At 37.4% G+C, this 12,082-nt stretch overlaps 1 pseudogene; it reads left to right on the top strand.

The window, feature by feature from the left end:
- The first annotated feature begins 5,659 nt into the window (after positions 1-5,659).
- LOC120084504 (inorganic pyrophosphatase 2-like) lies at positions 5,660-11,227 on the top strand (annotated as a pseudogene).
- Positions 11,228-12,082: the final 855 nt, after the last annotated feature.

A 12,082-nucleotide genomic window follows, 5' to 3' on the forward strand; every position in this document is an offset into this window, starting at 1 on the left:
TGGAGATGTGGGGGAATGGGTGGCACCATCACGAGGCGAGCAACAAAAATTTGGAAGAATTCGATTATGTAGTGAGATTGGTCGTCCTGCCTCTGCGTCAATTGCCTGATGAAGTCAAGCGTCACATTCTGTTGGTCTTGAACAAATTCCTTCAACTCGTTATGTTTTCTAACAAGTTCATCTTGTTGTCACTTCAAATCATACATCTACACTTTAAGTGATTGTTGTTACCGCGACAGGTCATCAAGACCTTCCAAAATTGGTTCTCGGAGGTTATCATGAAGGAATATGTACCATCCATCCTAGGGGTTAATTCCTTCAGGTGCGTTGGCTTGAGTGTGCTGATTTTCTTCACCAGGCTGATGCTGACTAGCCACACCAACGTCAGAGCCACTGCCTATTTCAATCCTAGGCGATGGCAGGCTTGGGTCATCGGCTGTAATGCGTGCAAGAGTTGTTTTAGATTTAGGGGAGAGTGGCGGAGTTGGTAGTTTAGATGCAAAAGAAAGGATCAGAAGGGGTTCGTCTTCAAGAGCAGACGACGTTGGCTTTTCAAGCGTTGGTAGGTACACGTTAAGATCAACTCTTAGCCCAAGGGATTTAGGATCCGGCTGGGGTGGTGGAGACTTTTCTACTTGGGTGAAGGTATCACCCATTCTTCAACCTCTAACGTAATGGTTACTTTCCTCTTCTTTCGTTGTGAGGTTTATGGGGTCATTTGGCTCTAGGGTTGCCACTTTGTTTGTTGCTTTGGTTGGTTTTTGGCTTAAGTTGGCAACCTTATTAGGTAGCAAAGGGAATTGCTTGTGAACGTACTTCTTACTGCCACATCTTCCTCTTTCTCAAACCATCCTTGCGCTACACAGAGCTCGATGAGCGATGGGAAGAATAGCTGCCCTTTTGGCCTTGGAGGAATGATCAAATTTGGCTTGCGATCATGCGACCAACATTTCTAAGGATCAGCCGCATGATGCAGAAAATGGCCATTACTCTCTCTCTTGAGACCGAATGATCATGCGTTGTAAGGAGCAGTTTTCTTTTGACAAAGTATAGCCACACATTGGCTTCTGGCGTTAGATTGTGTGGCGACAACGTCTTGACCCCTTTGGTTGAGACATTCCATTTTGTCCCAGGTAGTGTTACCACCTTCAACGCTTCTTTTTGTTCCTCAGATGTTGGGTTTTTGATTATTATATTTCCTTTAGCGTCAAGAATATCTTCCAAATTGTACAAGTGATTGATTTTCTTGACGTCGAATCCTATGGTTGCTTCCTCAACATCTGCTCGGTATCGTCTAGTATGAGGCTTTTCTTTCATAGAGTGCGGTCATCACAGATGGTTTAACCATTCTTGCCTTTTTGCAGAAATCTCTCCACCCCAATGTGCCAATCGTGTTTGTGATGAAAGGCGGCTGAGGCGTACTTTCAAGGAAGAATCCCATCTTGATCAGAATAGGGGGCCTCTTCTTAGGAGATTTTTCTTCTTCCGCCGCAGGCGCCTTGCCCTTGTCTTCCTTTCTTGTCGCCGCTTGTTTTGGCACTTTTTTCTTCTTTAAAATGCTACTGATCGTGCCCTTCTTCTTCTCTTCCACCCCAAACTTCTCATCTTCTTTCTTTTTCTTCTCATCTTCTTCCCTAAGCAGCTATTTTTCTTTCCTAATCTTTTGTAAGTTGCACTTGATGTGTTGAGCCTTTTCCTATATGGTTCTCTTTTGTTCATCGCTCTCGTCACACTTTTCCTTTTCAAATTCCAACACAAGGTGCTCTATACTATCTAGAGATTTCTCAAGTTGTGAATGCAATGGACTTCCCGTGCGTTCAAGCTTTTCATCGCGTATCTCATGATGGAGCTCAGTTGCTGCGATTAGGGATTCTACTTCCTTCCTTATTTCCCCTAGGTCTTCCTTAACCCTCCTGGACTTTCTTTGGAACTCTTTTGCCATTGCCTCTATAAAGAAGGCGAGGATACTTGCATCATCGCTTCTTCTTCTTTCCCTATTCACATTTTTCTTTGAGAGGAGCTCTTCTTCAACGTCAATCAATTTAATACCACCTTGTTTCCCCTTTTCCATCCCATGGCTAGACCCATGCTGAGATACTTCAGCACCACCCTTCTGACTGCTTGGCTGATTTACTACTCCATCCAAGGACTCGAGTGGTTTTAGGTTTTTGAGAATGTCCCTATAAACTTCTCGTTAGTCTCGTCACCTAGCTTCACTTGCGGTGGAAGTAGTTGGCTGTAGGCGATCTTGTGGCGATGAGGACTGCAATAGGGAAAATGCTGATGGGATGAGTGTGGAATTGAATGGGGAAGGTGAAGCCATAGTGGTGCGTAGACTGACTCCACGATGCTTGGGAAGAAAATGGGTTGGATAGAGACAGACGGGGATACCACCTCATAGGAATAGGTGGGAGTGGAAGAACGAGCGGAGGAAAGGATATTTTGGTGGGCCATTTGGAATGCGAATGGAGTGGATGTGAAAGGAAGGTAGATCGGAGAGCTTAAAGCTTTGCCGGAGAATTTCTAGAATTTAGAGGGTTTAGGGTTTTGAGAATTCAAAATTTCCAGAATTTCTAGAATTTTCAAAATTCCAGAATTCAGAGATTTCCAGAATAATTTCATGAGAAAGTTTGATATATCTTCAAAAGTAAAAAATCCTCGCAAATAGATAAAAATATTTGAAACAATGTGGCTTGATAGTTTAGGGTCCATTTGGATTGACTTAAGAAAAAAATATTTTTCAAAAAACTCATTATTATTTAAATATTTTTTACAACAATTATTGAAAATACACTTCAAAAGTTATTTTAAGTAGTAGCCAAACACTCCAATTTTTTCCGAAATAACTTTAAAAAAATTAAAAATTTGAAAATGCATTCCAAACACGCTTTTAATACACATCAAATTTTTAAAAAATAAAAATAAAACAAAAAATAATAGTAGAAAACTCATGCCTCCTTTTTCCACAAATAAATATGTTCGTAGTTGAAACAATTTAGCTTGATGATTTAATAGAGGATAGAAGAAAAAGGAACAAAACATTATGCCTTGATATTTTATATTAAAGTTTAGAAAGAAAATTATAAGTGCTATTTTTCTACCTATATTCTTTTAAATTTAACAATATATGGAAAAAACAATTCACTCAGATCGAAGATATATTATTTGACAAGCTAAACTATGAACATAATAAACTAGCAATGGAGTGCATAAGAATGACTTTTGCAATCACAAATGTAACAAAGGATCCATATTCCCAAAGTTTGTTCGTTCGTTTTTTTCCCTAAATAATCATTAATATTTATTTCATTTAGGTGTCATTTAATTTAAATATCTACTACCAGATGCCCACGAATAATAGATATCTATGAATAGAGAATAATATTGTTAAAAATCACTAATTATTTTAAATAGTAAAACTGTTGAAAATATTTTCAAGTATATCAAAATATCACAACAGTGATAAACCGCGATAGATATCAATCAGTGTCAATGATAGATGTCTATTGCGGTCTATCGTATACATAGTGACATTTTATTATATTTGTTTATAAGTTCTCACATTTCTTTAATGTTTTTTTTTTTTTGTCTAGAGTAATATTTTTTTTTTTTAATATACTTGTGATACCTTGATTAATAAATTTAATATTTCAATTAATAAATATATTTTAATGGATGTACTAAAAAGATAGTTTATAATTAGTTATAAGTGACCAGATGAATATATATTTTAATTGAGTATCCAATTATGATTACTAAAAATTTCATACTATTAAGTGGATTGATCATTTTCTTTTGGTACAAATTAATAGATTATTACTTAACTGATTCTTTTCAAATATATATTTTCTTGGGTACAAACATCACAAAACACTTACACCCGTATCAATTAATTTAATTAATTACAAACAATCAATAATTATTTTTAAAAAATTAAAAAATAGTCCAACTTTCAACTTTAGTTTCCTATATTTTTAATTATTCAATTTTGGTCTAGTATCAAAATTAGTTAAATAATAGTAATAATTTTCAGGTAAAAATGACATAATCAATAAAGAAATTGCTAATTGAGACAAAACGTTTTTTTTTTTTTTTTGAAAAATCAACAACAAACCTACGAAAATTAAGATTTATTGAAAGTAGAGAAAGAAAAATGGAACAAAATTCAAAAGGAGGACAAAATCGTATTTGAATGTAAAATAAATTTAAATATCTTTTTATGAACTCCAATTTTCCAAAAGGCTTTAGAGTTTCTAACTATAAATAAAACACTCTCATTTGGTTGTATAGTGTCATGGTCATGCTTGTCCAAGGCGTGTTGCCCATTGCCACATGTCTGCCTCCACCTCTTTTACTATGTTTTCATTCTATACATTTTCTTTTGCTAGGTAGTTAGCTTTATATGTACTTTTCTTTGTGAGTGACCGCTCGCTCATTTCCATATGCAAGGGTGGCGGATGTGTTTTCGTTCATAATGCACTATATGGGGATAAGACTAACCATCACTTCCTCATACCCGAAGGTAATATGTTATAAAGTCGTTGCTTATTGCTTTCTAACCTACTACATTTTTCTCTTCTCTATTCTTACATTCAAACTGTTTGCGAAAACCTTTTCTCCAAACCCGTTTTCTAAAACCATTTTCTCTAAAAGGGGGTGGAGGTTGCGAGAGTCACCCAGTGTGCCATTGGCGTTGCATATTCAAATTGACTGACTTGTTAGTGAGTGGAAACAAGTGTCGCACAATCGCTAAGGGAAGCTTTTGAAAGTGCGATTGTGACATATAGCACCTAGGAAGCACAAATACATCTAATTGTGCAGAGAACCAGTATCAGATATGGATACGATACGGATATGTCCAAATATATGGTAGATACGTGTCTGATACGTGATTTGAATTATCTAGTTTTATTTTTATTTTTATTTTTCAGATACGCATATCTACTTCCAGATACGTGAAAGGGATACATGGGTCAATTTTTTTTTTCAAATTTAAACCCAACTACTTAAAAAACCCAATCCACAACCCATTTTATTTTAATGCATGTTTAGGAGTGATTTTAAAATCATCAAAAATCATTTTTTTAATTTTTAAAATCACTTGAAAACACACTTTTAATTACTCAAAATTAATTTGGTTTTCAAATTTATACTTTTAAATGTAATTTTTATATCATCAAAATTGGTTTTGAAGGATTAAACATGTTTCACGGTAATTCTGAAAATGATAAAAGTGATTTCGACCATTTTAAAATCACTTCCAAACATAAAAGTCCATTTAAATTGAACAATCCAAAACAAAATAATTTTAAAATGAAAAAAACATGAAAAAAAAAACCGAAACATAATTAGATCTTCATTCTTCCTTTCTTTCTCACTATTTAAATCATGATTCACACCCCCTTCATCCTCAACTTCATTCTTTAATCTTCTTCTACTTTTTTTCCTATATATATATATTTATAACGTGTTGAAAATTAACTTATCGTACTGGATCTTAGTTTTTAAAAAATTAACTTACCGTCATATTGTATCGTATTCGTATCGCCGTATCCGTATTTGTGTCTGGGCTAACTTCTTAGTATAGCAAAAAAAATATTCTCTTCTTCATTACCAAACCCTCTCGCTTTCTGAGAGCTTTCATAATGTGCAGATCAAAATGGCCGGAATCATCGTGGGTTTCGATTTCGACAAGACGTTCATCAATTCCGATAGCGATAATTGGGTGGTGGACAAACTCGACGCCACCGATCTGTTTAAAGAACTCGTCCCTACAATGCCATGGAACTCTCTGATGGTACTATTTCTTCTATTCGTTATCATTATAGTGTTTTTGCTATCGAAATAGAGATTTATACTGTGATTTTCAGGATTGTTGATGATGGAGCTCCATTCACAAGGAAAAACCATTGACGACATCGCCGAAGTCCTCAAACGCGTTCCGATTCATCCTGATGTTATTCCTTCCATTAGAGCCGGTCACGCCCTAGGGTAAAGAATCGCAAAATCTCTCTCTCTCTGTGTCTATTTATTTATTTTTTCTTTTCATGTTTCGGTCTCTCATTGAATTACAGCGGCTGAGATTTTGTGTTCTCTCTATGTTCTTTAGATGTGATTTAAGGATTGTGAGTGACGTGAATATGTTTTCCATCGAGACGATTTGGATCATCTCAGAATGTTTGAATGTAATAAAAAAGACAAAGATGGGGCAGCCAAAGAGACTTTGTATTTTCTATATGTTTTACACTGATACAGAGGAGTATTTAATGAATAGTTTTTACAGAGAAACCCTTAGGGTTTTTGCCACACAAAATAATAAAGAATAAAGAATGATTATACTAACAACCAATAGCCAAGTGTCAGGCTTACATAGGACCTTGAATAACCTAATTTTGGATTGGCTAAATAGCCTTTTCTTCCTTTTGATATTCTTCAAATCCTAGTTGGATTGATGACTTGGTGGAGCCTTGCTTAGGTGTCTAAATGCTATTATCTGATTGGTCCTTGCATTCTTCCATTCTAACATCCCCTCAAACTCGTGATAAGTTCTACAACACAGAGTTTGCTTCGAAGTAGTTGAAAGTGAGACTGTGTCAATGGTTTCGTTAAGTAGCCAGCAATCTGATCAGATGAAGGGATGTACCTGACTTCAAGATGGCCACTGACAACTTGATCTCGTACAAAATGGACATCAAGCTCAATGTGCTTCACTCGAGCATGAAACACCGAGTTTGAGGCTAAGGCTCCAGCACTGATGTTGTCACACCATAGTATCGGTTTATAGGTCGGTTGGATTTGTAGTTCACTTAGCAGTTGTTTAAGCCAAATGATTTCTTCTGTGGTGTGAGCAAGTGCTCAATATTCGGACTCTATGTTAGATCTAGCAACTGCTGTTTGCTTTTTAGAAGACCAAGAGATTAGGTTGTTGCCAACATACACACAATAAGTTGCAATAGACTTTCTGTCATCAACATTGAAGGCCCAATCAGCATCCGAATAAGCTGTGAGTTTTAGGTCAGTGCTTGGTTGGAAAAGAAGTCCATAATGTCTGGTGGCACTGACATACCGGAGTACATGTTTGGTTGCCTGCCAATGTACATCAGTAGGTGCTTTCAAGAATTGACTCAAGTGGTTAACAATGTAGATTATGTCCGGTCTAGTGTTTGTCAAGTATTGGAGCGCGCCAATGGTGCTTCTAAACAGATAGGGATCAGTCAGCAGCTGTCCATCGGTTAGAGATAGGTGTTTACCTACTGTGCAGGGGGAAGATACCGACTTTAGATCAATGAGACCAAGTTTGTGGAGTAAGTCTTCCAGACTTGAGATAGTGCACTTGGATGCCCAAAAAGTATGTTAAACGACCAAGATCCTTCAGTGTAAATTTGCTGTCAAAGAGTTGGATGAGTTGAGATATAACTTAAGTATTATTACCTGTTATTATCAGACCATCTACATATATCAGCAGAAAAATGACAGCTTCCCAAGTGTGAAAGGTGTACAAGAAGTTATCTGCCTTTGAAGCTTTGAACCCCCAATTGACTAAGGCATTTCCAAGTGTGTTGCTCCATGTCGGAGGAGCTTGTTTCAAGCCATAAATCGCTTTATTTAACCTGCACACATAGTCCGGATGGTCAGTACTAACATATCCAGTAGGCTGTTTTATGTATACTTCCTCTTGTAGGCTGCCATTTAAGAAGGCGTTATTGAAGTCAAGTTGGCAAATCTCCCATTCTCTTGAGACAGCTATGCTGAGTACTACTCTAATTGTGGATGCTTTTACAACTGGACTAAACATCTAAAAAAAGTCTATCCCTTGATGTTGGTGAAAACCCTTGGCAATAGAGCCATCAGGACCTTTTTTTCAATTGGAAGATCCACTTATTACCTAAGATATTGTATGAATCAGATGGTGGTACAAGTTGCCAAGTATTTCTTTGAACTAGTGCTTGGTACTCATTATCCATAGCGGCTCTCCATTGAGGTGTACTAAGTGCTTCTTTGACTCTCGTCGATTCTGTAATGGTCCAGTCAGTTTTGGTTGTGAGTAGTAGTTTGGGCTTAAAGATTCCAGCCTTTACTCTAGTGACCATTGGCTGTGTTGATTGAATTGGAGCTATGGGTTGTTGATGCTTAGTGATGGTAGTGGTTTGTTGTAGGGGTGGGGTTGGGGTGGAGTGATCTGTCTGAGAAGGGGCAGGGCTTGTATAGGATGGTGAATTGGTCGTGTAAGGTGGATCATTGTTGGGAAGGGAAGTAATAGGACTGTGAAGTTGTGGGATAGTTGATAGAGAAGGTATGTCTTGGTTTGAGGGATTAGTTGATGGTTCTGTTGGAATGGGCTGACTAGTAGAGTTAAGGGACAGAGTTGTGGTAGAAGTGATGTTGGATGTAGTTTGCAACAAATCGGATAAGGCTTGGACAAGTTGAGGAGGACTTTGGACGGGCAGTAATGGAGAGCTGGCTTTTGAAGGACCACTGATCACCTAAAAACCAGTAGAGAAGGGAAATTCAGTTTCATTAAACATAACATTTCGAGATATGTACACATTACCTGACTTAGCTAGGCACCGATGGCCTTTATAAAGTATGCTTAGGCCTAGATATACACACTTCTCAGAGTGATACTGAAATTTATGCTGCTAATATGGTCTGATGCAGGGAAAACATGCACAACCAAACGTTCTCAACTTTGTGATGTCAAGTACTCGGTTAAACAACAATTGTGTTGGAGACTGTCCTTGTAACATAGGGGTGGGTAAGCCATTGATTAGGATGTTGGCATTGAAAAACGCATCCCACCAATACTGATATGGCATGGAAGCTTGGGCTAGGAGAGTGAGTCCCATTTCAACTAAGTGTCTATGTTTTCTCTCCACTCTTCCATTCTGTGCTAAGGTGTAGGGACAGGAGTATCTACTTATAATGCCAAGAGAAGAGCACAACTGATGGATCTTTGTAAACTCAGTGCCATTATCCGATTGAAATACCTTGATTGTAGTATCAAACTAATTTCTGACTACTTGAATGAAATGGTTGAAGGCTGCCAGGGCATCTGAATTTTGTTTAAGTGGATCTGTCACAGAAATCGACTATAATCATCTAAAAATGAAACATAATAGCGAAAGCCTGCTGTAGATTGTATTGGAGCTGGTCTCATACATCAGAATAGATTAGTTCAAAGCTGTTTTTAGATCTAGAATCAGATTGAGGAAAAGGGAGAGAATGTGATTTACCCAACTGACATGATATATAACTGTTTTTCATTAACTTTGATCAACTGTTTACACTGATTTATTATGGTTTTCAAAATTCTGGGCGAGGGATGGCCTAATTTCTTATGCCACAGGTAGAGGACTTTGGAGCCATTATTTTTGTCCAATGATCTGGGATCTTTTGACCTTCTAAGCTTCAAAATGTCATATGGTTGAACTGTCGTCTCCTCAAGCTGATAAAGGCCATCCTTAAGTGTGCCTTTCACTAGAGTATTGCCTGTACGCTTGTCCTTTATCAAACAGCAAGTTCCATGAAATTCCACGAAGATATCATTGTCTTAAGTTAGTTTAGAGATGCTTACTAAGTTCTTTGCAATTGATGGTACATAAAAGACATCCTCTAAACTACGTACATATTGTCCTGATTTTAGACTTGAATATCTACAGCAGAGATGTATAACTGTTCACCATTACCAACGATAACTAGATTAGTACCTAAGTATTCAGATGGATTGACAATGTGTGTTGGATCAGTTGTGACATGGTTAGTAGCACCACTATCTGCATACCAGTTGACATCATTGGGGTTTTCAGGTGTAGCAATGAATGGATTAGTTGGGTATGAAGTCATGAAGGCTGAAGGAGTGTTGTTGGATGGTTGCTGATGTCTAGCTCCTCTACCTTGACTAGCATTAGGCACATATTCCCAATTGAACCGTTGGTAACAGACATCACCAGAGTGACCATACTTGTCGGAGATAGTCCTCAGCTCGTGAGTGGACACCAAACAAAGCATGAATGGCATCCCACAGCGCCTTAGCATTTTCAAATCCCATAATTTGGACAGCGACCTCTGGTGCCATTGAGTTGTAGAGCCACCCTAATAATAACTGATCCGTTGTAATCCATGCCTCATAAAGGGGACTCAGCATTTGCTCACCTGTGGAGCTAGACGAACTTTCCGAAGGGTCAGAGACAGTGGTAGCTACCTCATGAACTGATACACCTTCTATCGGGAAGGAAACAAACATGGGAGAGCAGACTTTTGTACCTAATAGGTGGCCTTCTAGTTGGTACCCTCGGAGAATTAGCAATGTCAGTGTCTTCCAAAGCATAAGGTTCCCCCATTCGAGTTTAGTACTTGTGATTTGGTTGAGAAGCTGATTCAAGGGCGACGTGCTAAACTTTGTAGCCTCAGTCCCTGTGGTGTTCATCCCTGAGTGAGCGGAGTTGGCCATTAAAGAGGCTCTGATACCAAGTTTGAATGTAATAAAGAAGACAGAGATGAGGCAGCCAAAGAGACTTTGTATTTTCTATATGTTTTACATGGATACAAATGAGTATTTAATGGAGAGTTTTTACAGAGAAACCCTTAGGGTTTTTGCCACACAAAATAATAAAGAATAAAGAATGATTATACTAACAACCAATAGCCAAGTATCAGCCTTACATAGGACCTTGAATAACCGAATTTTTGATTGGCTAAATAGCCTTTTCTTCCTTTTGATATTCTTCAAATCCTAGTTGGATTGATAACTTGGTGGAGCCTTGCTTAGGTATCTGAATGCTATTATCTGATTGGTTCTTGCATTCTTCTATTCTAACATGGAATGAGAGAATGCTTATCCAAAATGAACATGAATCCAGGTTCGGTCGACGAAGAAGGAAGGGTGAGGATTTTTCCTATCCACGATTTCCATAAATCTTCTCACGGATGCAATCTCTGCCCTCCCAAAATGTGCAAGGTATTGTATCTCTGTGTTTGCAATGTTCACACCTGGATGGATGGATTTCTTATATGCAAAGAGATTTTCATTTCATTTGCAAAATTCGGGCATAGTTATGGAGAGGATTCAAGAGTTGTTAATGTGGGAAGGGAAGAAGAAAAAGAGGTGGGACGGGGGAGGATCTTGTTGAGCTTAATCAACACCATTTTCACGGCAAAAAAAATGCTCAATTCTTGTCTCCTTAAAATATGGACGTTCCTGTGTACGACACTACGAGGCCCTGCCTAGGCCCACACACAAACCAGGAAAGGCGGCCAATTGAATTCAATATATAAACACACACCCGATTTCTCAAACCAATCAACAATATAAATCAAGGTGTCGTTTAGCTTACGGTCAAAGATGACTATGTAATTTAGAAAATATTTGTTAAGTAAATATATGGCTCATGTTAGTATAATGGATCCATGACAATTTCTGGTATGACTAGAATATTATACTCTTTTTATTTTTATTAATATAAGTGCATACTACTTTATTTTTAAAAGCATTTTTGGGTTATACTATCTTGTGTTGGCTCCTGAGTTGGTGAAGAAATGACTAAGGAAAGCTCTGTTTCTTTATGTAAGGTTATCTCTGTTTTCTTTCTTATTCGATAAGCACTGTTTCCTCGATATGTAAATACTCGTTACTCGATGAGTTTTTGCTCGTTGCTCGATGAATTTTTTCTTCTTTCCTTGATGAGAACTCGACGAGTATTAATCTTTACTCGATCCTACCCGATGAGTATTAATCTTTACTCGAAGCAACTCGATACTCTGAAAACACTGTAATTTGATTACAAGATCGTGTTTTCGTTGATTTGTAGAGAAACAGATAAAGATTGGAAAAAAGATAAAGAGAAGAAGAAGGAAAATGCAGAGTTACATAGTTCGGCTAATAAGCCTATGTCCACAAGGAATATTTTCATTCTTTCTCACTTGAAGATTGCTTACAATAGTTGTTGTTTACAGAAAAATAGAAAGTACGATGATTCTCTCTCTCTCTTTTTTCTTGTTCTAATCAGTGATATTTATAACACATACCATCTGACCGTTACAAGATAAAGTTTGTTATGTAAACTAAACTAGCTGAAATGGTATT

The sequence above is a fragment of the Benincasa hispida genome, chromosome 9, assembly GCF_027475165.1.
Source record: "Benincasa hispida cultivar pf3 chromosome 9, pf3_genome.v1.1, whole genome shotgun sequence".
Classification (NCBI taxonomy): Eukaryota; Viridiplantae; Streptophyta; class Magnoliopsida; order Cucurbitales; family Cucurbitaceae; genus Benincasa; species Benincasa hispida.